Source organism: Pleurodeles waltl, chromosome 9 (genome assembly GCF_031143425.1).
Source record: "Pleurodeles waltl isolate 20211129_DDA chromosome 9, aPleWal1.hap1.20221129, whole genome shotgun sequence".
Taxonomy (NCBI): domain Eukaryota; kingdom Metazoa; phylum Chordata; class Amphibia; order Caudata; family Salamandridae; genus Pleurodeles; species Pleurodeles waltl.
In genome coordinates, this window is record NC_090448.1 from 678,402,137 (window position 1) to 678,428,612 (window position 26,476).

The following is a 26,476-nucleotide window of genomic DNA, read 5'->3' on the forward strand; positions in this document are numbered from 1 at the left end:
ACAAATTGTCTCTTTTTCTCTTTTTTGTCTGTTGCGATGGATCCAATCCATACAACAGCGGCGATGTGTCGGTTCTGCTTGAGGATGCGTGACAAAGCCAAGGAGATGCATTGATTCTGCTTGAGAATGCGCCCCTCAGCAGAGGATGCATCAGTTGCCCTAAGAAAACACCTTAGGCCCACATCCAGTTCTGGGGTGGCACCAGTTGGCAGGGTAGACTCACAGATGGCCAGGACCAGGTGCAGAAGCGAGGTGGTTGGAAGTCTTTTATGTCCTTGAGACTTCAAATAAGGAGGCCAGCCAACTAGCCGTTGGAGTCACTCTGGGTTCTGGGTTCAGGTGATGCAGGCCCAGTCCTTCTCACCAAGGTAGAGGGCTGCAGGTAAGCACAGCAAAGCAGGAATCCAGCAGAGTGCAACAGCAGTCCTCCTTCCTGGCAAATTATCCACAGGTCCGGAATTGTACTGAAGTGGTGGTGTCTGAGGTCCATTTCTTATATCCGGTGATGCCTTTGAAGTGGGTGGGCACTTCAAAGACAGGCCTTTGAAATGCACAGAGAACCTGCCCTTCCTGCCTTGGGCCCAGACTCCCTGCACAGAGTTATGAAGCCCAATGTGTGGGGACAGGACATAGCCTATTCAGGTGTGAGTTAGGCAGGGTCCAGCTCCTCCTTCCCATTCTGCCAGGTTGGCCCTCAAGTCACACCATTGTGTGTGGCTGTCTTGAGGAAAGACTCAAAGCACATGTGTCACCCACCCCAGACAGATTGATCAGAGACTTGCAGCATGCACCAAATGGCTAAAGTAAGAAAATGCCAACTGACATTTTCAAAATTACAATTTAAGATCTGACTTCACCATAACTTTGGATTTTAAATTGTGATTCCAGCGACACTAAACTTGAAAAGTCCGTCTCTTGACAAATTGGAATTACATTTACATAATTTAATAAGGTAATCCCAATGTTACCCCATGGGCGAGATAGGCCGTGCAGTAGCGAAAAACGACTTTGCAAGTTTTTCACTACCAGTTTTCACTACCAGGAGATGCAAAACTTACATGTCCTGCCTTTTAAATACATTACACCCTGCCCTTTGGGTTCTCTGGGGCTTACCTTAGGGGTGACTTAAATGTATTGAAAAGCAAGGTTTGTGCTATGCGAAAGGGTTATTTTGTCAGGTCAGCGAGGCAGTGTAAAACTGCACACACAGTCTCTGAAATGGCAGGCCTGGGGCATGGTCAAAGGGCTACTTAGGTGGGTGGCCCAATCAGTGCTGAAAGCCCACTAGTAGCATTTAATTTGCCGGCTCTGGGTACACAGAGTACCACTTTATTAGGGTTAGAGTTACTAGGGACTTATAAGTAAATTAAATGTGCCAACTGGGGATAAGCCAATACCACCATGTTTAGAAGAGAGAGTACAAGCACTTTAGTCCTGGTTAACAGTGGTAAAGTGCACAGAGTCCTAATACCACCAAATGCGAGGTCAGAAAAGTAGATGAAGTAGTCAAAAAGGTGGGGGCGATCACCCTAAGGCTTCCAGGTCTAATAGAAACCTTGGAGTAAACATTTTTTGTAAGCATGTATCAGTTAATCATATCGCCTTGCAGGATTTCTGTCCTAAACCTTACAAATCTGTTTCAATTCAGTAATGTTTGAGGGTGTTCCTTTGAGCACAATTCTCATTAGGTTCTGCCACACCATATCAATGGGGGTGTGATCTGGACTTTGACTTAGTCATTTCATAGTCCTGATTCTTTTTTTTGCCTTATAAATGTATATTTAGTTGTGTGTTTTGGATCATTGTTCAGTTTCATGATCAATTTTGGCTAAGCTTTAGTTGTGACAAATGAGTTTACATTTTCTTCAGAATGCATTGGTAAAGAAAGGAGTGTGGGGTTGCCTCAGTGATTGTGTCATGCCATGATCCTGTGACTGGAATGCAAGCCTAAGTCATCTAACCTCCTGCACCATGCTTGATGGTTTGGTATGAGGTTCTTGTGATACACAATATTTAGTGCTCACAGCCAACATGTTGCTGTGCATTGCAGTCAAACAATTCTGTTCTGTTCTTGCCTGTTCAAAGGAACTTATTCCAGATTTCTTGTGTTTTATTGTGGTACTGTTTTGCTTACCCAAACCTTTGGGATGGGAGTGTTCCCTGCATTGTTTATGGACATACCCATGGTACCCCTGCCCTGGTCCCTGTCTGTATGTTAAACTGGTATGCTGAATTGGTTTTACCCAACATGCTAATCCTGCATGTGCACTGAGGCCTAGGCCTGTCTATGGTATAGGCAAGGTCCAGAACCTGTGGAGCTGGCTGTTGTTGCTATGATGTTACATGGAACATTGATGTTCTTGTGGAATATTGGGTTATTTGTTCCATTTGACCCGGGGCACTTACTGTATCAGACTTATGTTTTCTTTCAATAAACTGACTTTCTACTCAACAGTGTTGACTGCATCCTTCAATTACTGTCCATACCTTAATCTCTTGGAATAAAGCAGTGATTGCAGCTTACCAACTTTTGAGAATTGAAAGTTGTGAACAGAGATATTTTTTGTCATTCAGGGGCATGCAGCCTACCAACTAACCCATGTAAAGTTTTTCTGAGATGTGACAATTAGATCCTTGCCCTACGTGTCATTTGTGTGCTGTGGGTATGTGTGCATACTGAAAGTATGGCACTTCTGTTACATCAATACTAGCTAGAAGTAAGGAGGGATGGAATCATGACTGTATTAGTAATTTCCTGATGACCTTTCAGCAAGGGTTTGCTGATGAAATTTCCTGAGCATTGTCGTTTGCTGCGTGGTAGTGGAGAGCTGGTGAGTCAGAAGCCCGTTGTTGAAAGTCAGGCAGTTTATAGGAAGGGTCTGTCCTTTTATCTGTCTCTGATTACCACTTTAGGAAGGTTGATGACAGCCAGGTGTAGAGATCTCACACTAGTGATCGTACACTGATCTTTAAGAAACTTTGAATACTTCTACTTGCAGCCAGAATCATCAATACCTGCTGTAAGAACCATCAGTTTGAACAAAGGCCATGGCTACATTACTGCCAGAAAATTACATTTTAAAGGAGACTTCACTAAAACGGTTTTAAAACCACAGACATTAGATACACATCCCCTGTCTAGAAAATGCGTATAAAAGTGGGTTTCAACCCTCCCCTGCACTGTCAGTTCCAAGTTCTTTGTAACTAAGAAAAATAGATCTCCACAGAGTATTTAAAGTACTACTGTGTGTTTGTGTCTGCCTAACAGCCAGTGTCCAAGTGGTGTGGGGACATTACCTGTGTTTCCACAACTTGCTAGAGAAGCTGTGATTCTGTATACCTACTCATAGAGGGTAAGGGAGTGATTGTCCTTGCTGGAGAAGAGACTGTCCAGGAGGAGAAGCCTGGTATTCCCGTTGCGAGGGACTCCCACAAGAAAGGTAATCATAAGTAAGAGAGGACTGTGTATCAACCCCAGCTAAGAGACCGTCCCTTCCCCACTTTGGGCCCTTCTGTGTGTTTCATGTGGTGAAATATTTGAAGTAATATTCAATCAATCAATCAATCATAGTATTTATAAAGCGCGCTATGTACCCGTCAGGGTTTCGAGGCGCTGAGGGGTGGGGGGGGGTCGGGAGCGCTGCTGGTTTAGCGGTCGAAGAGCCAGGTCTTGAGGAGCCTTCTGAATGCGAGGAGGTCCTGGGTCTGGCGAAGGGATGTGGGGAGAGAGTTCCAGGTCTTGGCGGCGAGGAAGGAGAAGGATCTGCCGCCGGATGTCTTGCGCTGGATTCGGGGTACGATGGCGAGGGCGAGGTTGGCGGATCGGAGTTGACGTGTTGGAGTGTAGAAGTTGAGTCTGGTGTTGAGGTAGGAGGGTCCGGTGTTGTGAAGTGCCTTGTGAGCGTGGGTCAGGAGTTTGAAGGTGATCCTCTTGTCTACCGGGAGCCAGTGGAGTTCCTTTAGGTGAGGGGAGATGTGACTTCGGCGGGGTATGTTGAGGATCAGTCGGGCAGAGGCATTTTGGATACGTTGGAGGCGTTTGATGTCTTTGGTTGGGATGCCTGTGTAGAGTGCGTTGCCGTAGTCAAGTCTGCTGCTGACGAGGGCCTGGGTCACCGTCTTTCTGGTTTCTGTTGGAATCCACTTGAAGATTCTGCGGAGCATTCGGAGGGTGTTGAAACAGGAGGAGGAGACGGCGCTGACCTGTTTGGACATGGTGAGGGCGGAGTCCAGGATGAAGCCGAGGTTTCTTGCGTGGCTGGCAGGGGTGGGTGGGGGTCCGAGGACGGAGGGCCACCATGAGTCGTTCCAGGCCGAGGGAGTGCGTCCGAGGATGAGGACTTCCGTCTTGTCGGAGTTGAGTTTCAGGCGACTGTTGTTCATCCAATCGGCGATGGCTTTTAGTCCCTCGTGGAGGTTTGTTTTGGCGGTGAGCGGGTCTTTGGTCAGGGAGAGGACGAGCTGGGTATCATAGGCGTAGGAGATGATGCTGAGATGATGTTGGCGGGCCAGTTGAGCGAGGGGGGCCATGTAGACGTTGAACAACGTGGGGCTGAGGGAGGATCCTTGGGGGACGCCGCAGATGAGGTTGGTGGCTTTGGAGCGGAAAGGGGAGAGACGGACTCTCTGCGTTCTGTCGGAGAGGAAGGATGAGATCCAGTGGAGGGCTTTATCTTGGATGCCGGCTTCCTGGAGGCGGGTCAGTAGGGTGCGGTGGCAGACGGTATCAAAAGCGGCTGATAGGTCGAGGAGGATGAGGGCTGAGGTTTCGCCGTTGTCCATTTGATGTCTGATGTCATCTGTGGCGGCGAGGAGGGCGGTCTCAGTGCTGTGGTTTCGTCTGAATCCGGATTGTGAGGGGTCCAGGATGGAATTGTCTTCGAGGAAGTGGGTGAGCTGAGTGTTGACGATCTTCTCGATGACTTTCGCTGGAAAAGGGAGGAGAGAGATCGGACGGAAGTTTTTGAGGTCGTTGGGGTCAGCCTTGGGTTTTTTGAGGAGGGGTTGGATTTCTGCGTGTTTCCAGCTGTCCGGGAAGGTGGCAGAAGTGAAGGAGAGGTTGATGATCTTGCGGAGTTCGGGGGCGATGGTGGCGTTGGCTGAGTTGAAAACATGATGGGGGCAGGGGTCCGTGGGGGAGCCTGAGTGGATGGTGTTCATGGTTTCTATGGTTTCTGCCTCGTCCACGTGGGTCCAGGCGGTGAGGCGGCAGTCGCGGGAGGAGACGTCGGGGGTGGGGTCTGGCGGTGGACCGGTGATGAAGCTGTCGTGGATGGTGGTGATTTTCTGGTGGAAGAAGGTGGAGAGGTCGTCGCAGAGTTTCTGGGAGGGCGGGATGTCGTTGGAGTTGGCTTTCGGATTGGAGAGTTCCTTCACGATGCCGAAGAGTTCTTTGCAGTCGTGGGCGTTGTTGTTGATGCGTTCGGTGAAGTGGGCGCGCTTGGCGGTGCGGATCCGTTGGTGGTGTTCGCGGTTGGCGTTTTTGAGGGCGGCGAGGTTGTCGGGTGTGCGTTCTTGGATCCATTTCTTTTTGAGTTTCTGGCAGTTGCTTTTGGAGGTGGTGAGATCGTCTGTGAACCAGGCTGGTTTTTTCTTTCCTTGGGTGGTGGTGGGTTTCTTGAGAGGGGCAAGGGTGTTGGCGCAGTCGAGGATCCATTGATGGAGGTTGATGGCGGCTGTGCTCGGGTCGATTGCGTCGGGTGGAAGGTTGTTGATGAGGGTGCTGGTCAGTTGTTCTTGGGTGACTTTGCCCCAGCGGCGGTGGGGAGGTAGCTGGATGCGGTGTTGCTCTGTGGTTTTCTTATAGGTGAAATGGACACAGTGATGGTCAGTCCAGTGGAGTTCGGAGGTGTGGCTGAAGGAAATGTGGTTGCTAGAGGTGAAGAGGGGGTCAAGGGTGTGACCGGCGATGTGGGTAGGTGTGTTGACTAGCTGGCAGAGACCGAGGTTGAGGAGGTTGGAGGTCAGTGACGCGGTGTTTACGTCGTTGGCATTTTCCAGATGGTAGTTCAGATCTCCCAGGAGGATGTAATCCGGGGAAGCGAGGGCGTGGGTGCTTGCAAGGTCGGCGATGGTGTCGTTGAAGGGGGCTCTTGGTCCTGGAGGGCGGTAAATGAGGGTTCCTCTGAGGGTCGTGTTGGGGTCCGTGTGGATCTGGAAGTGGAGGTGTTCGGCTGTCCTGAGGGTGTCGTCCGAGTGGGTGTGGATTTTGAGGGTAGCTTTGTGAGCGATGGCTATTCCGCCGCCGATTCCGTTGGTTCGATCTCTTCTGGTGATTTTGTAACCGTCCGGTATGGCGATGGCGATGTCCGGAGACGAGGAGTCGTTCCACCAGGTTTCGGTCAGGAAAGCCACGTCAGGAGCAGTGGTGTCGAGCAAATCCCAGAGCTCGATGGCGTGTTTTCGTGCGGAGCGGGTGTTGATGAGGATGCAGTTCAGGTGGTTGGGGTTGGATGTTTTCGTAGTTGGATTGGTCGTTCTGATGCAGGAGAAGTTGCAGGTACGGCAGGAAAAAGGTCCTTTAGTGTGCTTCGGGGATGCCCGGTAGCATTCAGTGGAGGGGCCGGGGTTGAAGGCGCGGAGTTCGTTGATCGAGTAGCGGATGCGGGGGGCGCGAGGGCCAGGGGGTGTGGCGCGGTCCAGGCGCGGACGGGCGCAGACGGGCTTGCCTCTGGCGCGCCCGCTGCGCGGACGCGCAGCGCCAGCCATTAAGAAGGGAGGGGGGAGGGAGGAGCAGCTGGGAGGCGGGAGGCGGGAGGGAGCGGCAAATGGGGGCGCGAGGGGGGCGGGGCCGCAGGGAGGCAGCGGCAGGGAACGGGGAGCGCACAAGGGGCAAAACACTGAAAACGAGCAAAATACAAGCAGTTACAATAAGAAAAGCACACAATCAGAAAAACAAAATGGCACAATATACGATCGGGGAGACAGCAATCAGGGGGGCACAAAGGGGGCAGAAGCGCCGGCGGCGAGGCGCTGAAAAAAGCGGAAAAAACGAAAAACACTTACGGGACGGCGGAAAGCGGCACACGGGTCAACTGAAGCTAGTCAGAGCCCACTAGACCCCAGGGATGAGGCGCAGGAGGATGCCTGCGGTGGAGGAGGGCCTCGAACACGCAAACAGCAGCGTGGTCAGGGGACAGAGGCAGGAGGCAGCAGCAATATTTAACTCATCAGTGCCTGTTCGGTATCACCACTGTGAGCAGAAGGGCCATTGTGCCACCAAGTTGTGTAGACATCACCACCGCTGCAGCAGAGGGTTTCTCCAACAGTCCAGAGGTTTCAGCTCCCAAGGAGAGACAGCACCTGATCCTGTCCTGCAGTGTTGCAAGTCTGACATGACCAGAGAGGCGGAGCTGCCTTTGCAGCCCTGCTCCTGGAGAGTTCTTCCATGTGACCAAGAAGAGTGCGTGGCATCCATCACAGTCCGGGCTGCACTTTATCTGGGAATGTAGAACAAGGCTGTGTGTGAAAGACTAAGAGACTGTTTCTTGCCCTCGAACTGTGTAGTTAAACCCAGCAGTGTGCTGCTCAAACTTTGTTTAAAAATGAGTCGGCGCTGACCTATAATTCTGTGAACAGCTGTAATAGTTTACTCATGCCTAAGCTGATTCTTTCCTGAAGTTACTCATAAGTAAGCCCCTGAATAGGTGGGTGGGTGCTTCATTATTAGCCGGCTAGTGCTGTATTAGGTCAGGTATTATCACCTCCTATGAGAATCCAGGTGGGTGCAGTGTCTGCACTGGTTGAAGCCCATAGTGATATGAAGAAGTTCTGTTACAAGCTCCGCAGCAATGTTATTTTTGGAAATACATTTTTTTTTTCTGACTTACAGTGTCACAAAAGTGTATTTATCTACTCTTTTCCGAATAATAGGATTTTGAACGCTAGTGTTTAGAATTTCAAAATAGGCCTGTGGATCCCAAGATGCAGCTTTAGGGTGCTTTGCCGTTCTTTGCAGTCTGATTTTTGGGTAAATTTACTGAGACACTAGTCTTTGATAGATTAGAAACTGTTTTTAACTTTAAAAACTCTTACTTACTGTGGAATGATTGTCTTCACTTTGTTTGCAAATGCTTTTATAAATCGTCACAAAATGATAAGGAGCAGCAATTCTTTCTTTGGGACCATCATAAATATCTTTTTACCTTGGCACAATTTGGTACTCCACACGAGTGCCCGAGACCAAACCGACAAAAGTTTTGAATTTACATGCAGTTTCCTGATAACCAAGGGATCATGAATCTCCTAATTCAGATTGACCTTAACTGATATGGAAGCAGGAAGGGGGCACTTGCACAAGGCTCCCGAATGCTGGTATATTTTTTGTTAAAAAAATTATGAGAAAGTTGCTTGGTTATTTGTCACACATGGGTAGATTTATCTACTGTTAGGGTTTGCTGAGGATTAGATAGACTTCACATATATGTGTTAATATGTAAGCTCATAGATTCTTAACATTGTGTATTTTCTTTTTGAGATCACTGTATGTGCATGTTATGCTTATTCCGTCTAAAGATGCCTTCGCTTGATCACTTTTGGAAACAGAGTTTTGATTTTTTAGAAGATATTGTAAAAAATATGTCTCTCAGAAAAACATGTTTAGAGCTTGAAGGACTTCCAATAAATTATCTGCAGTATTGATCCCCCATTGATGCCAAGGCATGTTATGATTATGACCTTTTCAAAATTGTTGAAGGAGTTGGTGAATTAAGCCTCAATGGCTTAATTCATTAACATGAATGCAGATGAATTTGGAGGTTGTTTGTATTGCTTGTTTTAGCCCGTGGTCACTTACGAATACATAATGCATTATTGGAGTTTCCTGTGGGGAATTGTGAAGGAGGGAGGTGCATGTTCCCTGATAATTCTCTCTGATGGAACGGCTGCGACACACCTCTTCTAAAATAATATCTTGGAATGTCCAGGCGCATGGGTTCAATAGCAAAACGCCACAAGATCCTTTCTTACATGAAACATAGGGAGATACAAATTGCCATGTTGCAGGAATCACACCTCACCCAGGTAGAAACAGATCGTCTCTGAACGCGTTGGCGAGGACAATTGTTTGCAACTACGTACTCCGCGTATGCAAGGGAAGCAGCAATATGGATAAAGGCGGGGGTGCCCTTTGAGGTCTCGACATGGATAAGGATGGTCGTTATGTTTTAGTAGAGGGGCGACTCTATGGTAGACCACTGGTCCTGGGTAGTGTTTACGCCCTGAACCAAGGCCAGCTCCAATTCCTCCACTCTTTATTTGACCGGTTAGCGCGATTTACTAATGTTCCATTTCTACTTGGAGGGGACTTTAATGGAGTGTTAGACCCCAATCTGGACCGTTCAACCCCAACGCTCTGAGGGGCGGCAATTATTAGAGTGGCAGTTGGGTATGTAACCCTGGAACTCCCATTGGGATATGGTAGATGTCTGGCACCTTCAAAACCCTTTTGGTAGGGACTACTCATATTACTCACATCTTTACCGAGTACACACCACACCAGAATAGACTGAATCCTTTTCTCAGCCTCCCTTAGTGGTACGGTTACACACTCGGAATACTTGGGCCGGACTATACCTGATCACAGCCTGCTGTTGATTCATCTGACCACGATAGAGACTCGCTGACCCATTCCGACTTGACAATTGCATCCTGCAGCATTAGAGGACGACGGCTACTGGCAAGCGCTGCTCAACAGATAGAGGGAATACTTGGCTTTAAATCTGGGGTCGGCGTCCATTAGCGGCATTGAATGGGAGGCACTAAAGGTGGTAGGACGGGGTCATTGACTTGGACAGACTGTGGGTTTCAGACGAGACCTTGAACAGGACATTTTGCATTTAGAGGACGACCCGCACCAACATGATAACGACCTTGATGGCTCCCCAGAAACACAGGTGAAATTACTGGAGATATAAATATAGGACCGCGTTAGAACGTCTTAGGTGTCATGACTACAAGACATATATAGCCAAAAGTGCATGAGGAAGAAGGAAAGGCGGGGAGGCTACAGGCATTGTTGGTTCGTCCGGAGGCTAAAGGACTCTATCTATGCACCTACCCAGATCAGTGATGAGTTCACAGCTTATTATAAATCTTTGTACAGTCCCCTGTGGGTGGACTCGTCAAACAAGAGGGAGAACTTCTTGTCTGCACTTCCTCACTGATGCGGACAGGGATGCGTTAGGTACACAAATAACAGTGGGAGAGGTCAAGACAGCCATTAAAACATTAGCAACGGGTAAGACCCCGGGCGCTGATGGCTTGCCATCAGAGTTCTATAAATTGGGCTGTGACGTCCTGGCTTAAAGACTGGTGGAGATGTACATTGAAACCTATTAAGTCATGTTGTTGCCAGCCATGACTAGAGAAGCCATGGTGGTCCCCTTGCCCAAATCTAAGCAAGTCGATAGGAGGGTTATCGATTTCCAGCCCTTGTCCATGCTTAACACCGATTTTAAAATCCTTAGTAAGACAGTCGCCATGAGATTGCTACCCCATATGAATAACCTCATACACGTGGATCAGAATGGGTTCTTTCCAGCACGTAGCACCTCCAATAACCTCCATGGATTGTACTCCCTGCTTTACGATGATCTTCACCCTCCTGATCCGGCGGCAATGATTATGTTGGTGGATCTTGAAAAAGCCTTTGATACAGTGAGCTGGGATTTTCTTGGGGCTACTATGTCAAGGATGAGTATGGGCGATGCCTGGGGCGACTGGGTTAGGTTACTTTATACGAACCCTACTGTGCGTGTCAAGACAGGACGTATGATCTCTTGTAGCTATGATATATTCAGAGGACCCCGACAGGAGTGTCCTTTATCACCGTTATTGTTCGCCATCGCCATAGAACCACTGGCGCTGAGACTCGGGGATAAGGCTCTAGAATGCGGAATATGTTGATGCAGACAATTTCACTTAATTTCCAGATATACAGGCGACCTCCTTATTTACCTTAAAAACGGTCCAGCAATGCTGCCTCGGGTGTTTCAATTGCTGGTCCAATTTGATGCCTGCTCGGGCCTTCGGTTAAATGGAAGGAAGACTTGTGTCTTTCCGATGACTTGTGGAGTGAGTCGCCTGACTTCTTGTTATGAGGAGGTGACATGGACTCCACTTACCTTCCGCTATCTGGGTATCCAGATCTATCATGAATTGCACGATCTCAGAGAGGGCAGCCTGGGAAAAGCACTCCGAACATTGCGGCCCAGCATCACCTTCTGGCGCTCCCTTTGCTTGCCTACTATGGTGTGCCTATCTTTCATTAAAATGATGATGCTTCCCAGGCTGCTGTATTACTTTACTAACCTGCCCATTACACTGCCTGCCTCTTGGTTTCGTACTTTAGATGCACTACTCGGGGAATTGCTGTGGGATGGCGGAAGGCAGCGGGGCCCTGGCCACTCTCTGTCTACCTCCTGAGGCTGGAGAGCTTGGAGTCCTGGATTTTGAGCTTTATTTCTTAGCGGCTCAGTTGCAATGGCCTGCGCGCTGGCTCAGTGGGGTGGGACTTATGGAACTGATGGCTGATTGGGGGAGGGGTTGGGGGGCCAGTTGCAGTGGACTTGTAGCCGGGCTGCTTGTGCCTAAATCACAGGGCCCCAGGCGGGGAATATTACTAACAACAGCCCTGACCAATTGGCGGAGAGTTCTCAGGAAAACAAAACCAGGTGTACCCTATGCACCATCTACACCATTAGTGGGGATCCCTCATGGACACCTACCCTCCTGTTCACCAAAAGCCAACTTGACTGCTGGGCGGCTGCAGACCTACATACATTAGGCGCGCTGTATAGCCAGGGAATGCTAATCCCGTTCGGGGACCTTGTGGACCAAACTGGACTGCCTCGTGGGCAATTTTTGACTTATGAGGCGATGGTGGGGGCTATTTGGGACCTCTGGAGTGAGGTAGAGGGTGAACCACCTACACACAAGGTTTTACAAACTATGCTGTCCATTGATGAGAGCTCGCATTTGGCCTCCTGGCGATATAAGGTGCTATTGGGAATGGTGCATAGCACGCTAGAAGCTCTCCGGGCTAAGTGGGAGGTGGACTTAAGCACTGATGCAGATTGAAGTAGAATTTTGGCGTATGCACCCTTGGTCTCTCGAAAAACCTGACTAAAATACATGCAGTATAACTACACACATAGGACTTACCTTAACCCACATCAGTTAAGGCTCGTATATGGGCGCCCACGATGCCACTTGCCCGATGTAGGATTTGGTCATATGACATAGGGATGCCCACAGCTGCAAGAATTCTGGGAAGGGGTCATACGAAAAATTAACCATGTGCTGAATAAACAACTAGAGAACACAATAGAGACATGCCTGCTAGGGTTGTTTACTAGACCACACCCCAAAAAAATTGGTAACAGATTTGCAGACCTGGCCTTGGTACTGGCTGAGCGGAGGGTGTCGTTGGCATGGAAACACGATAAGGGACCCAGCTTGCTAGCCTGGACATTAGATGTAGCAAGATGGGGTAGGGGGAAGGAGAGAGTTCTGAGAAGGGAAGAAAGTAGAGGGATGAGGCGCAGGCTGATAGCCCCGCTGTGGACAGAGGTCATCAATAGTTGGGAAAACACTGCTGTGAGAGTAGAGTCAGTTTCGGGGAGTGATACAGGGAGCAATACGACAACTTAATAGGAACGATATGAGGGACAGGCGCCCCTAGGACCACTAAAGGACCTGAAGGAGATTGATACATGAATGGACTGATACCTACCCCACAGTTACTTAGGGAAACGTCCCCACGGAATGCTTAAACGATACTGCATAAATGATGTAACATAACCTTGATGCCGTTAAACTGATTGTTTGCACATATGTACAGACCACGGGCAAATTACCAGTTTCTTATATCTTTGGTTTATTCTATGGTTCCTTATTACTCAAATAGAGAAGTTGATTAGTAATCTTCAGATGGCATATATATTAACCAGATGGAAAACTGTACACTGGTCATATACTGCATGCTTACTAATATCCGAGCCCTCCCAAACCATGGCTACTAACCTGTTCTTCTGAACAGTTGACTAACACCAACACCCCAGCGGAGGAGTGGTATTCTTCAAAGATAATGTAAGTGCAATAATAGATACTTGGGGTTAAATAATGCTATAGGTCAAGAATGTATCTACTTACATTACTGTTAAAATGTGTACTGATTAAGAAAATGTATTGTGCTATGTTCGCTTAGGTTGAAATGCCAATAAAATAAAAGTGTTTAAAAAAAACGTTAATGCAGATGAATCCTTCCCAATCTCAGGGAAAGAATTTTCTAGATGAAACCAAGCATGATTAAGAGGAGTTCAAGGGGTAAAGTCAAAGTCAAATCATACTTTATTTCGACCATAGTTCATAAAAGTTTACACATAAAACAATAAAACAGGAAAGTGCATTCATTACCATTGTGCTTTACATAGTACCACACTGGCTTAAAATAGAATTTACATTAGATGAAAATAGCTTCTATGAGGCCCATAGTTACTGGAAGAAAAAGGTCAATCATAGGCCGTGCCTACAGTAGTCCACCATTATTCATTAGAAAAAAAGGGGGGGGAAAAAAGACACTCCCGGTACATAGCTTTGCATTTATGTGCCAAGGTTACTATAACATCTGCATCACAAAGTTAAAATAGTGCAAGTATTTAAAAACCATCAAGACAACAAAAGTCATTACAGATTCAAGGTTTCCCGATAAATGCCATCATCAAGATAAAAGCAAATAGTCCGACCCAAGATCTAAAATACTGAGTAAGTGTTGTAAAGTGATACGATTTCATAATAATTTAAATAACATACTTTGGCAAAAAGAGCCTGCTACCTGCACGATCATATAAACAAAGAAAGTGGAGGACAGGATATGTGTTAAAAAAAACTTAATTTAAGCACGATCAAATCATTAGAAACGCGTACACAGTGTGACAGAAAGCATACATTGTAACTTAAAACAGCTGTCAAATTCATGTTAAAATAGTGCACACACTGAACAAGTACATAAAAATAACACTTTACAGCTAGAACTGGTGGTAAAATGACAGAAACACAGGATAATTGCCTATGTACTGTCTGAAAGAAATCTGTTCCAAAGCCCTATCCAAGCCACATGATTAAATAGTTCTTTAACCGTGATACAGGCTAAACACTGTGATCTGATACTGTGATAGCCTTATGGCGAATGGACCAACCTGATGACAAATATTTGGTAACTGCATTTACTACCAGTATAGACGGGTCATATTTTCAAATTCTGTGAGCATTGGCGCGGTCATGTAAAAACAGAGCTTTGCACAACGGAATAATCAATTTTTCCCTGGGACTTTTATATAAGGGACAAAAAAAGAGCACATGTTCGGTTGACTCCACACATAAATTGCACTTTTTGAATTTTTTGGCCTCAGAGCTGTTCTGCAGCCACCGGGCAGTAAAAATATTAACTGGTAAAATGTTGTATCTAAATTGAAGGAATAAAGCGCGGGCACATGCAGGTATTGGCAGGTCAAGGAATTGCTCAGGCCATGGTTCCTGTTTAACGAGCAAAAATTCAGATGTTAAACGACCCACCCTGTTACTATGAAGGATCTGCTCATTGGCCTTCTCCCAATATCTCAGTCTGACAAGTGAAATAGCGTTAGCTGAGATCGACTCGGCCTCTCTCAAAATTGGGGAAACCCAAGTAATCCCAGGCTAATTTCATTCCCCTCAGCCAACTGATCTTTATCCAGCTACTTTGATTTCTTATTAGGTCTTTAATTGCCTCGTGAAAAGGTTGCAGTTCCTCTGTCCTCCAAAGGCGGAACCAGCTACATCTCTAATACTATTCATCCCAAGATCTAGTCTAGGGGGGATCATCGGGGTACCCTTCCCCATCCTGATTATATGTCTGATAAAATAGTTCTCTTTAATTTGTAGAACATCCAGCTGTCTTTGGAAACCCCATAACTCTGCACCATACAATGCAGCTCCCCGGATCTGAACTTTGTAGATTTCTACAATGGGGTTTAATGGGGGGCTAACTACAGCTCTGGCTCTACGACCCAGAGCCCCTCCTCTTTGGCATATGATATGAGCTCCTTTCCTGATATGTGCATCCCATCTACCCGAGTCCATCAGCCTGATCCCCAAGTAATCAAACTCGTTGACCCTTTCCAATGGAGTAGAATTCATTAATATACTAGCTTTCACTTTCTTCTTTCGCGAACTACAGAACATAAGCTTGGTTTTCCCGACATTTACCTCCAGGCTGAAGTCTCTACAAAATAAACAAAATCGGTCAACCAAATTTTGCAATCCCAAGGGTGATTTTGCCAAGATGATGTTATCATCCGCATAAAGCAACCCTGGGATTTTCTGGCCTGCCAACCTAGGTGAGTCGTTAATACAGTTTGTTAAATACTTAATACAGTTATTTATATATAAAAGAAAGAGGGTGGGGGCGAGGACATAGCCTTGCCTTACTCCTCTCTCAGTATTAACTGGATCTGTTAATTCCCCATCCTTGCCACTCCTAATTTGGGCAAAAGTGCCTTCATGAAGTCTGACAATAAGGTCCAGAAGGCCTTTAGGGACTCCCATGTTAGTCGGTGTCAGCCATAATTTGTTCCTGGGTACCAGATCAAAGGCTGCTCGAAGATCAATGGAGGCCACATATAAATTTCCACCTCTGATATTCACAGTCCTCCATTTAGTTGCCAAAAACCTCAGGACTTGATCTATTGTACTAACCGCAGGTCTAAAACCTGCCTGTAAATCAGAGATGGCCCCACTCTCTGTAATCCACTCTTCTAAGTAAAACAAAAACTGCTTCCCAAAATGTTTTGGGAAGTTATCAAGCAAGCTTATTGGACGATTTTTAAAAGGATCGCAGGGACTGCCCTTTTTTAAAAAGGGGGACTATCTCAGCTCCCCTCCATGTACAATGAATGGTTGCTCCTGCAGCAACTGCATTGCATACCTTATTCAGGTAAGGAGCCCAAATATCAGGGTTTGATTTATAGAGATCACCAGGTATTTTGTCGAGGCCCGGGGCCTTTCCCCACTTAAAGGATGCTATTGCTGCCTTAGTTTCGGCTAGGGAACACTTAATTGGAGGGACACCGATTTCTTTAATGCTGGTCAACTCCATGAAATTAGGTTCATTAGCCCCTAAGTTAAGTGACCCAAATTGTTTTGCCCATACTACCGGAGGATCGATGTACCAGGCAAGGGAATCACCGCTGTCATTTGAAATCAGCTTCCAAAACTTGGAGGCATTGTTGGCTCTTGCTGCCCATCGTTTCTCTTCCCAACTTCTTCATGCCTTAAAAAGTTCCAGCCTATAGCTCTTTCTTGACTGTCTTATTGGCTCTCTCATCCCCCTTCTCAGGTCTCTCAATAATTTGTGCTTGCCTTCCGTGCATGATTGATTGAACCACCTCTCATTACACCTGTTTCTTGTTTTAGCAACGACTTCTTTAATAAAAAGTTCTTTTAGGGAGTTGAGTAATTCCATATGAACAGCCAGGAACCTGCAATCATCCTCGCGTAAATGGAGCATAAGCTCCGTTTGGTCTGCCAATTGGCTGTATATTGTTGAAAGAGAGCCTAGAGAGGAATTGACAACTTTCCACTTGACATTCGGTTTGTTGTTTGTCATGGTAAGATGCTGCACATAGTCCCTAGAAACAGGAAACTCTAGTATGGGCAGCAGACCCCTAATAGAATCAACAGGTCATGGTTGCTTTCTTCATGTTCTTTTACCACCATATCGACCATATGCCCCCACAAATGAATGTCTAGTAGAAGGTAATCAATATGACTCCTATACGCTCCACTTCTGAAGGTGGGGGAACGATTAACATCTGAACAGGAGCGACCATTACATGGGGTATGTGGTCAGCAAATTTCTCCTTGGTATTCACAAATAAGATGCTGAAAAGTGTAGAATCACACCTCTTTTCGACGTATAGCTTTCTATAAGTAGGTCATCACCATGCAAAAGACCTTAGAGGAATTTGCAGTTCCCCTGGAATGAGAGCCTAAGATGGTAAGGTTCCCTTTTTTATAACTGGAACAAGTAGCTCTGACTTTTTTCTCATCCAAGTGCTTGATTCTTTTGTGAAACCTGTAACATTATTGAAATTGCACTCCAATCATACTCAGATAACAAACACACCAGCATTTTTTTAGTTGGCATGCCACTTGTGACATTAGCCAGTAAGAGGTCACTAATTTTGGTTTAGATTTTGGGTGTTCAGCTGACTGAGAAATCAAGAAGGTAGACTAAATTGATGAGATGTAGAATTATAAGCAGATACGCTGTAACAAGCAGTTATTCTTGCATAACCAGAAATATTCTGAAAAAGTGAAAAACTAAACAATTTGATGTATAGTGAGGAACAGAGACTGAAGCATGGAAACAAATCTGTAATGTCATAGTGGTTTTTGTGGTTACCAGACAGGCTATTTGCCAGTGCTTAGGAAAAGAGATGGAATTGTTTTGCCTTCAATAGACGTCATGGATGCATACTTTCATCAAATGTTCTAATTTTACAAAGTTGCAGGAGGTTTCTCATGTTTGCTTTGGGAAAATAGAATAATTAGGACCAATTAGCAATACCAATCTTCCACAGAATCACATTAGACCACTGATACAGCTACTCTTCATGTAGTCGATGTCACCCTCCTTAATAATGAAAGAAACAACTTGTGTTCTCCTGCTCGATCTCTCTGCAACTTTCATCACAGTAGAACCTCCAAGGACTTTATTTAACCATCTTTGTTCGATTTTTTAATATACAATTCAGCGGACATATTAGTACATACGTACATTTTCACATCAACTTAATGGACATTAAGTCACAATGCCTCATATCTTTGAACCCACATATATGATAACTAGGAAAATGAATTTTCCAGCAAACTATCTTAATAATGCGTTAATCTTAGTATGGCTGCGGAGGAAAAATATGTGATGCTCATTTATGTCTACCCCAAGGATCACCAGTAGTGCATTTAGTCTGAACTAAACCCACCAGGCATATTGTAAATGGTGTTGTCCCTGTGCCCTGGCAACACAGGGAGAGGGCTAAGAGGAGAGTGGGGTATAGGGAAGACTGGTGGAGGGGGTAAATGAGTTTGGCAGGCAATTGCAGCATGTGGTTGATTAGTCCAAGGTGATAAGACTGTCCTGCGGTCTCTTAAGGGCAGCCAACAAGTCATCCCAGTCTGTCGCTATGGATGGCTGCCATAGTCCGCATACTTCTTCTCGCCTGAGCAGTGAGGCTTCAACCCTACCCCACTCCAGGGATGCTGCCCACCAGTGTGCCACCTCCGGTAGCGTATCAGCTTTCCAATGCATTGCTATCGACCTGTACGCCAGTAGACCCTCCAAGCACTTATCCATACCATGAAATAATGCAGGGGCTCCTCTAACAGTATCGGAGATGTTCATACCCTATCTCACAGCTATCAACATGTACTAATATGAACTGCAAGATCCAATAAATTCCTTATTACCTGTAGAGTGTCCCACGGTTTGATCCTTTACCCCATCATCATAAGTCTGTAGATGGAGCCGTAGAATGGATAGCAACTGACAATAACATCAAGATTCATGATTAAACTGACATGTCTATCCCGAATTCACCTTTATCAATAAAATTCAGTTAGATAAAACCTGTCTGGAGCTAATTTAGAGTTGAATGTCAAGCACCTACCTGAAGCTCAATGTAATAAAGATTGAATTCATCTTGTTATCCAAGAGCTCCTAACAACAGCAGATGTAAGCCTTGCTCTCTGGCTTGCACCCAGATGGCTTACTCCCCAACTGACATACAGCACTATTTTGTTTTAATTCTTCCACAAAAAAGACCTCCCATTCAGAGATTAAATCAACAATAAAAATAAAATATCATTGTACCACCTTGTCTTCCAGATAAAAGTAAAAACCTTTTTTCTAGATCCCATCTTCAGAATAACAGTGCAAGCCCTGCTCCTGTTGCACCTAGATGTAGCCAATGCTCTGCTCAATGATCTGGCCCACACCACGCTAGGCCCTCTGAAAGACATTCTACGCTGTGTGGTGCAGCTCATTGAGGGCTTGAAGAAGTTCACTCAAAGCTCATGTAGTTGCTTTAGCTTAGGCTCCAGGCCTGTATCTTGAGCACCTGCATGACATATAAGCCTTTGAATTACACCCCATTGTATCTGGCTAAGAAATTAGCCATCTTAGGGTAGACAGCACCAGTCCAGGTGGCAGGACAAACCAGACAGGAAACAAGGAGCTGCTAAGTAGGGCCTCTTCATCTACACAAGCTGGACCTGGAACATCATCCCTACCAACATCAGCAACGGTCCAGTGCAGGCAAATGCTGAAAATGCATCTCTTCAAGGAGCACTGCCTGCCTCCTTCCCCCTCATACACGCACAGTAGTTCTACCTGTTTCTTCCTCCGTGGCAAACAGTGGTGTGGAATTTATTAAAATATCTACTTGTCCATGTGACAAGTTGCTTCATAAATCTACATGTCCTGTAAAAAATCTGCTTGTCCCTTTGGTACCATGTAATGCAGTGACAAATTGGGGAGAGCTACCAAACCTCCTGGGAGCGCTCATCGCTAAGGCGGAAGTATCTGGAGAGACCATCAGCGTTGGCTTGGTCAATCACCGGGCGATGCTCCACCGTAATTTCCATCCCCTGTAGGGAAATGGACCACCTCAAGAGTTTAGGATTCTCGCCCCTCATCTGCACGAGCTATCTGAGGGGCCTGTGATCTGTCTGAACCCGGAAGTGAGTCCCAAACAGGTATGGTCTCAGCTTCTTCAGTGCCCAGACCACAGGAATTGCTTCTCTCTCAATAGCACTCCACCTCTGTTCCCGTGGTAATAGTCTTCTGCTAATAAAGACTACTGGTTGGTCTAGGCCCTCCTCATTTAGCTGTGTTAGAACACCCCTATGTCATGCTCTGAAGTGTCTGTCTGCACAATAAATTCCTGGGAGTAGTCAGGGGCCTTGAGTACAGGGGCTGTGCACGTGGCTTCCTTCAGGGAGTCAAAGGCTTTCTGACAAGCCTCTGTCCAGTTCACCAACCTACGTTGCTTTTTGGAAGTAAGTTCTGTCAAGGGTGACACAATGGTTCCATAGCCCTTGACAAATATATGGTAGTATCCGGTGAGTCATAAGAAGGCTTTCACCTCTGTTTGTGTTCTAGGTGGTTGCCAGGCCTGGATAGTTTCAATCTTGGCCTGGAGTGGCTGCACCTTGCCACCACCTACTAGTGTACCAAGTACACCTTGGAACCCTGCCCAATCTGGCACTTACTAGCCTTGATGGTCAGGCTTGCCTGTTGCAGAGCCTGAAGCGCCTCCTTGAGTTAGAGCAGGTGTTCCTCCCAGCTCGAACTATAGACAGCTATGTTGTCTAGGTAGGCTGCACAGAAGGCATCCTTGCCAGCTAGGACCCAGTTAACCAACCTTTGGAAGGTAGCAGGGCCATTTTTCAACCCAAAAGGCATCACCCGGAATTGGTAATGGCCTTCAGGTGTGGAAAATGCAGATCTCTCTTTAGCCCCCTCAATCAAGGCGATCTGCCAGTAGTCTGATGTGCGATTAAAAGTACTGAGGAATTTGGCAGCACCTAGCCTGTCTACAATCTCATCAGCTCGGGGGATGGGGTGAGCATCAGTCCATGTGACTGAGTTGAGACCCCGGTAGTCCGCGCAGAACCAGAGTTCTGGCTTGGCACCGGGTGCAGCAGCCTTGGGTAATAGCACCACAGGACTGGCCCAGGGACTACTAGACTTCTCAATAACCCCTAGGGCCAGGGCCTTAGCGACTTCCTTCTTGATTTTGGCCTTCACCTTATCTGACAACCTGTAAATTTTGTTCTTCACAGGGGGACTGTCTCCCGTGTCAGTATCATGGCGCACAAATGAGTGAGTCTAGGACTAAGGGAAGACAGGGAAGAGAACTGTTCCAACAACTTGTAGCAGTCTCCTCTCTGATCTAGAGTCAGGGAGTCAGAGAGATTGACACCCTCCATTAACCCATTACCTTCTTTGGCAGAGAGGAGGTCGGGGAGAGGCTCACTCTTCTCTTCCATGCCCTCATCTGTAACAGTGAGCATACTGTCCTCAAATCTCTCAAAATGAGGCTTGAGTCAGTTGTGGTGGAGAACCCTTAGGGGGTGTCTAGGGGTCTTGAGGTCCACTAGGTAAGTGGCCTCTCCCTTCCGCTCCTTGATCTCAAATGGGCCAGTCCAGCGGCCCTGGAGAGCCCCAGGCTCTACTGGCTTCCTTACCCAAACTTTGTTGCCAGGTGAGAATTCAACCAGAGTGGCCTTCCAGTCATACCACTCCTTCATCACCTCTTGACTGGCCTCAAGGTTACTTTGGCCTTCTTCCAGAAGCGTTGGGTCTGTTTGCGGAGAGCCAGCATGTAGCTGACCACATCCTGGGGAGGTGTCTTGAGAGCTTTTTCCCAGCCCTCTTTCACTATGCTTAGTGGTCCCCTGACAGGGTGACCATAGAGAAGGTCAAAGGGGCTGAACCCCACCCCTTTCTGGGGCACCTCCCTATCAGCAAAGAGAAGGCATGGCAAGCGTACGTCCCACTTACACCTCATGGCCTCAGGTAGGCCAGTGATCATGCCTTTTAGGGTCTTGTTGAATCTCTCAACAAGCCCATTGGATTGAGGATGGTAAGGGGTGGTAAACTGGTAGGTTACCCCACACTCATCCCACATGGACTTCATGTACGCTGACATGAAGTTTGTGCCTCTGTCAGACACAATCTCCTTTAGGAACCCAACACAGGTAAATATTCCCATCAGGGCTCTGGTCACCACCAGTGCAGTCACTGTTCTCAGAGGGATTGCCTCTGGGTAGCGGGTGGCATGGTCCACCAAAACCAGGATAAACCTGTTGCCTAAGGCAGTTTTGGGGTCTGAGGGACCAATGACGTTGATGCTCACCATTTCAAAGGGGGTGCCAACGACTGGGAGTGGGATCAGGGGGGCCTTATGCCTTTTCCCTGTCTTCCCACGAGCCTGGCAGATGGGGCAGGCCCTGCAGAAACTATCTGAGACTACCGCATTCTAGGCCAATGGAAGTGGGTGACAAGCCTGGAAAAGGTCTTGTCTTGGCCCGAATGTCCTGCCAGGGGGATGTTGTGAGCCAGGCCCAGTAGGAAGGCCCGGTAACACTGGGGGACCACCAGCACACGTGCTGCCCCAATGGCCGGAGCCTTAGGCTTACTGTAAAGGACATCATTCTCCTAGTAGATATGGTGATCACCAGAATCTTCACCTGCTGCTTGGGCTGCGGCCTGTTGCTTCAGACCCTCAAGAGTGGGGCACTCTTTCTGCGCCTTGCAGAATTCTTCCCTAGTTGGCCCACCCTCTACTTGCCAGCCACCAAGTTCAGGCAGGTTACCCAGGTCATCGATATCCTCTCCAGTTTGCTCAGGGGCCTCCTCCTCTGGGGCCCCGTCCACCACCGTGGGAATATCTGAGGCGGGTTTCCCACGCCTCTTGCCATTCCTCTGTGCAGCTGTCTGAGCCATTGTTCCTTGCTCCAGATGCCCTTGACTCCCTTCCCAGACAGCCACCGACCTTGTGGTCATGCAGACCCACTCAAGCAAATCCAACATCTCCAGGTAGGATCTGAGCCCTACCTCTTTCCAGGCAGTGTGCTCAAGATCATTGCCTGACAGACAATCTACAGGCATGGCAGGACTCATAAGTACCTTTAGAGTACCAGAGACCCCTCCCCCCAACTCAAAGGGAACGAGAGCCACCAGTAGGTGACTCTCGCGATTGTCAGCGACTATGACCTGGTGGAATGATTTAGGGTTTATCTGCTCTGCTGACACCAGCTGACTCTTGACAGTAATCATACTGGCTCCTGTGTCATGCAGAGCCTCCACCCTTTGCCCATCAATTGTGACCCACGGCCTATACTTGGAAGTATTTGCAAACATGTGGGCTTTTGGCACCATTTCCTTTTCTCCCAGGGATACCTCTATCTGCTCCCCAAAACTAACTGGGACTGTCTCCCCCCTGAGCGCTACACTAGCCAACCCAGGTGTCTGCCCTCCAGTAGGGGGCTGTGCCCTCTTGGGACACTGGGAGTTGGCCTTAGAGTGTCCATGCTGGTAGCGCTCTAAGCATTTGGGGATAAACTTCCCTATCTTTTTATCAAAGTATCCTGCTTCATCCCAAATTTAGATGAGGACTGGTTACCGCCCCCTCAACCGAGAATGGTTTTGGGGGACTTTTGAGAGTTCCTTATCTTTAAGTTTTTCACCCCCCTCCTTCTTCTGTTGGGAATCCTGACCACCTTTGTGGGTGTCCCACCAGATACCTTTTTGGATACTCTGTTGCTAACCCAGAGGTCCGCCTCCTTGGCAAGCTAACTGTAATCAGTCAGCTTACTGTCTACTAAGTGCTGGTGCAGCTCTGTAAAACAAATACTGAGCATATGCTCTCTCAGAATCAAATCTAGAATCCTTTGTTATCATTTACTTTACTGCCCGCACCCATCCATTCAGTGCCTTATTAGAGAAATCAAAACAGTCTACCCAATTCTGTGTGGCAAGTTTGGTGCTGTCCCTAAATCTCTGACCGTATTTTTCAGGAGTCAGCCCAAACTTGGCCAGTAAAGTGGCTTTCATGGGTGCATATACATTTTGATCATGTGGCTCTAGTGTAAGAAGTGTGTCCCTCCCATTTTGATCATGTGGCTCTAGTGTAAGAAGTGTGTCCCTCCCCACTGCTGGTACATAAAACCACAAGCCCGCCCCCGTTGCTCCTCAGAAAACCCATGAGCCCTTAGTGCAACTTCATAGGCAGCCAACCACTTATCATTGTCATCTCCCACCACATAACTTGGCACCTTATTTTTGGGTATACAAACCTTTTTCTCCCCAACAAGTCCTGCATGTATGCTGCCACCATCACTGCTGGACTCAGACTGTCTTGCCTTGATCTCCAGTTCCTGAGCCAACAAAAGTTTATTGTTAGCCAAGGCTCTCTCAGCTTCAGCTTGCTTGGCTGCCCTCTCAGCTTCTGCCTGTTTGGCTTCTCTTTCTTTGCCCTCCTCTCCTCCTTTTGAGCTTCAATTTTTAACCGTGCCATTTGTAATTGGAATTCTCTCTCCTCTCTCCTTTCCTCTGCGGTCAGATTAGAGACACTGCTCCCTGGTTTGGCAGGGGGCACAATTACAGTGGTAACATCCTCCACTAATGGCAAGCAATCCTCTGAGGGGCCATCCTCTGAACCCTCCTCCTCAACATTCTCATCAGAATGGGCTTCTGCCCAGGCCCTCAGCACCATTTGGAATTCCTCCTTTCTGGAGGCCTTCTGGATAGGTACTCCCATATCCGTGCAGAATCCCTTTTGCTGTTTTACAGTCTGTCTCCAGCATGGCTACGTCAAAATCTTCATCTCCAGTTTGAGACCCAGCCAGAGACATGTTGAATGAGGATTTTAGTTACAAAATGTCAGGTAGAAAAACGAAATTGCAGAAAAAGATAACAAATCAAGTTGACCTTCAACTGTGAATAGGTAGTGAACACTTAGCTATTGTATGTCACTGCACAAATACAATTCCTATCCTCACTACTGATCACCAATGTTAGAAATTGGGTCTTTGGCTGGCAGTCAGGTTACCCCTTGTCTAAGCAAGGACCCTCACTCCAGTCAGGGTAAGTCACACACAATCCAAATTATCCTGTGCCCACCCTCTGGTAGCTTGGCACTGAGCAGTCAGGCTTAACTTAGAAGGCAATGTGTAAAGCATTTGTGCAATAAATCATGCAATAACACAGTATAGCACCACAGAAATACACCATGCAGTGTTTTAGCAAAATGTATAATATTTATCTGATTAAATGCAGGTCAAAGCGACTAAGAGGCAAAAAGTATATTTAGGAAAATCACTGTAAAAATAATATAAAGTGTCCTTAGTCCCTTAAAAGCAATAAATGTCTCTTGCAAGCACAAAGTACCTGGTTTGCGTACAAAATCTCTGCAAGGAACCACAGAGGAGATGCGTGGAAAACAGGGAGGTGTGCGTCAGTTTCTCGGGCCGCAAACAGCGATGTTGTTTATTTTTCACCCAAAGAAGCCTTTGCGTCGATTTCCGGCGCTCGGTCTTGGATCTTCTTTGGGTTGCTGGGTTTTCGGATGCCCCGGGGATGACGCATTGAATTCCGGCGCTGACAGGACAAAGTCACAGGGACTGAGTCGATCCGTTGGGCGTTGCGTGGAAAACAAATTTAGGAGTTTTACAATACCAGGACATGTAAACTACACAGGTACATGTCCTGCCCTTTGCCTACACAGCACTCTGCCCTATGAGTTACCTAGGGCCTACCTTAGGGGTGACTTATATGTAGAAAAAGGGGAGTTTTAGGCTTGCCAAGTTATTTTAAATGCCAAGTCGAATTGGCAGTGAAACTGCACACACAGGCCTTGCTTCCAATGGCAGGCCTGAGCATAGTTAAGGAGCTACTTGAGTGGGTGGCACAATCAGTGCTGCAGGCCCACTAGTAGCATTTAATCTACAGGCCCTGGGCACATAAAGTGCACTCCACTAGGGATTTATAAGTAAATTAAATAATCCAATTGGGTATGAGCCAATGTTATCATGTTTAAAAGGAGAGAGTATATGCACTTTAACACCGATTAGCAGTGGTAAAGTGCACAGAGTCTTAAAACCAGCAAAAACAATATCCAAAAAGTGGAGGGAGGCAGGCGAAAAGTTAGGGCTGACCACCCTAAGGCTGTCAGGTCTAACAGGCAGCAATTTCAGTATATAAGATTTTTTAGAATAGTCTCTCTGATTATGCCAGGGTTAATAATATAGAAGGGCTTGAATACTTGCACTTTCCTTATTTTTCTACCTTTTTGCATATCTTCATACTGGAGTTCGCGGTAGCAGTAAGCAATAACTCCAGGGTTGGATTTCCCTTTTGAGTGCAAACATACTAACTTGCATGTTTTAAGGGTTTTCACCAGCTCTTCACTAATCTTTTCCCAATTAGAAAGGATTAAAGTTTACTCCTGACAAGGGCAGAAGTAAAACTTCTTCCAGAATTGGAAAGAAAATTGGTTCAAGGGAAAGTGAACTTGTAAACGCTCAACAGCTTTTTGCATGAGCAAATCTACACATGCTTATTTGCTCGTGCTAAAATACAGTTCACAAGTATCTTCTTGGAGTATAATTTCCTGGTCTACTTGTGAAAATTCTTGTGAATTCATGAAATACGTAAATCTGCACTTTCTAAAATTGGGCTCCTAATTAGGTGTGGTGTTTACCAAGACCTTTTGTTTTTATTAAAAATTTCTCTCCCTATCTGTCTGTTGGCTGGCTTCACTGTGAGTGATAGCAATCTGCTCTTTCACAAGGAGTATATCGGCACACAAAGTAGTTTTGTTCAGTGCCAGGAACTACTGTGGCAATGTGTGCTTTTTGGGCCCAGAAAATA

The 26,476-nt window shown here is 46.8% G+C and overlaps 1 protein-coding gene across 2 annotated transcripts in view; it reads left to right on the forward strand.

The window, feature by feature from the left end:
* Positions 1-26,476, forward strand: part of MARK4 (microtubule affinity regulating kinase 4) — a 691,585-nt gene that overhangs the window by 529,750 nt on the left and 135,359 nt on the right. The window lies entirely within an intron of this gene.